The following is a 2,500-nucleotide window of genomic DNA, read 5'->3' as shown; positions in this document are numbered from 1 at the left end:
CACTTGGGTGCCGAAGCGAACTCTCCCAGCACAGCGCACGCGCCAACACGTCCGCACAGCTGCGATACAATCCACCTGCGAGAACCGCAGAGGCGACCGAGCAGCAGACGGCGTCGCGGCGCCGAGCGCCGGGCGGCGGCGCATCCTCAGCGCACACAGTCCTCAATCGGACCAGCACACTGCAGATGTCCACCGCGCTTCGCACCGGGCCCGCGAGGACCTACTTTGGCCGCACGGCGCCGCGTGCAGGGTGCGCCGGCGCGCAGCTGCGCCGCCTGCCGCCTCCGTCGGCCGGCGCGCCTGCCACTGGCCGCCCCCACCAGCCGGCTGTAGCGCGTGCGCCCACGCACCGCGCGGCCAGCACGCCGGAAGGCCCCCCCTCACCGGCCGGGGACGGTCCCACCCAGCCACCGCCGCGTATCGCTTCACACCCACATGCCATTCACGTTCGTGGGCATGGTGGGTATCGCTGAAACAACCGGTTGGTAGCTCAACCGATCGTCGCCATCACTGATTCACCTCTAGCGAGAACAACCGCACCACAACGGTTTACCAGTTCTTCATTTGCGTAACGTCACCAGCAAACGTAGACGTCCATCGCCATTTGCAAATTCAACGATTGTTGCATGCCTGTGTCAGGTGTCACGACACACTATGTCTGCCCACATACACGCAACAACATGTGCACGCTTCGCGAACACGTGGAAGGTGGCCCCCGTACGTATGCGATGTCCATTGCGCGAACGACTGTCAACCGGCCTCTGTCGCATGTCGCAGATGTGGAACGCAGTGCACCATGCTATCACGGTGTGTGAGAAGAGACGACTACGTCTGACAACACGCGCCACTACATCAACAGACGGCTCATGCTGATCGCCATCCACGGCATACCATACTGCAATCCAGCTCTTATAGGGAGACGACACGTAGCTGAGTGCACAATATTTGGACCGTATGGTTCGCCGTTGTTGGCGCAGTCGTGGTACGGTCACACATGTACCACGATGTATCATTCAGTACATGAGGACCAATGTGCGGTACAGTGTGTGATTTGGACGTACAACATCAGCGGACAGTTGCCACAAGCCGTACCACAACGTAGGCTGTGCTTCGCCATGCGAATGCCAATGAACAACTGCGAAGGGCATTGAGCATGTACGTCCTGCCGCCATCCGCATTACAGTGTATAGCTGCAAGGTGTTTAACATGAAGCGATACTCTGGGGACCGGGCAGTGCGAGTAGCAAACTATATTGCGGGGGTTGCAGTTAGGCAACACTACACTAATTTAACGCGTCGTATGACAATTACAGAGCAGGTTAAGGCCCAACGTGTGTTGGGTTAAGGCCCAACGTGTGTTGGGTTAAGGCCCAACGTGTGTTGGGTTAAGGCCCAACGTGTGTTGGGTTAAGGCCCAACGTGTGTTGGGTTAAGGCCCAACGTGTGTTGGGTTAAGGCCCAACGTGTGTTGGGTTAAGGCCCAACGTGTGTTGGGTTAAGGCCCAACGTGTGTTGGGTTAAGGCCCAACGTGTGTTGGGTTAAGGCCCAACGTGTGTTGGGTTAAGGCCCAACGTGTGTTGGGTTAAGGCCCAACGTGTGTTGGGTTAAGGCCCAACGTGTGTTGGGTTAAGGCCCAACGTGTGTTGGGTTAAGGCCCAACGTGTGTTGGGTTAAGGCCCAACGTGTGTTGGGTTAAGGCCCAACGTGTGTTGGGTTAAGGCCCAACGTGTGTTGGGTTAAGGCCCAACGTGTGTTGGGTTAAGGCCCAACGTGTGTTAGGTTAAGGCGCAACATAGGTTAGGTTAAGGCGCAACATAGGTTAGGTTAAGGCGCAACATAGGTTAGGTTAAGGCGCAACATAGGTTAGGTTAAGGCGCAACATAGGTTAGGTTAAGGCGCAACATAGGTTAGGTTACGGCGCAACATAGGTTAGGTTAAGGCGCAACATAGGTTAGGTTAAGGCGCAACATAGGTTAGGTTACGGCGCAACATAGGTTAGGTTAAGGCGCAACATAGGTTAGGTTAAGGCGCAACATAGGTTAGGTTAAGGCGCAACATAGGTTAGGTTAAGGCGCAACATAGGTTAGGTTAAGGCGCAACATAGGTTAGGTTAAGGCGCAACATAGGTTAGGTTAAGGCGCAACATAGGTTAGGTTAAGGCGCAACATAGGTTAGGTTACGGCGCAACATAGGTTAGGTTAAGGCGCAACATAGGTTAGGTTAAGGCGCAACATAGGTTAGGTTAAGGCGCAACATAGGTTAGGTTATGGCGCAACATAGGTTAGGTTACGGCGCAACATAGGTTAGGTTACGGCGCAACATAGGTTAGGTTAAGGCGCAACATAGGTTAGGTTAAGGCGCAACATAGGTTAGGTTAAGGCGCAACATAGGTTAGGTTAAGGCGCAACATAGGTTAGGTTAAGGCGCAACATAGGTTAGGTTAAGGCGCAACATAGGTTAGGTTAAGGCGCAACATAGGTTAGGTTAAGGCGCAACATGG

Source organism: Schistocerca americana, unplaced genomic scaffold (genome assembly GCF_021461395.2).
Source record: "Schistocerca americana isolate TAMUIC-IGC-003095 unplaced genomic scaffold, iqSchAmer2.1 HiC_scaffold_573, whole genome shotgun sequence".
Classification (NCBI taxonomy): domain Eukaryota; kingdom Metazoa; phylum Arthropoda; class Insecta; order Orthoptera; family Acrididae; genus Schistocerca; species Schistocerca americana.
This window is presented reverse-complemented; position numbering follows the sequence as displayed.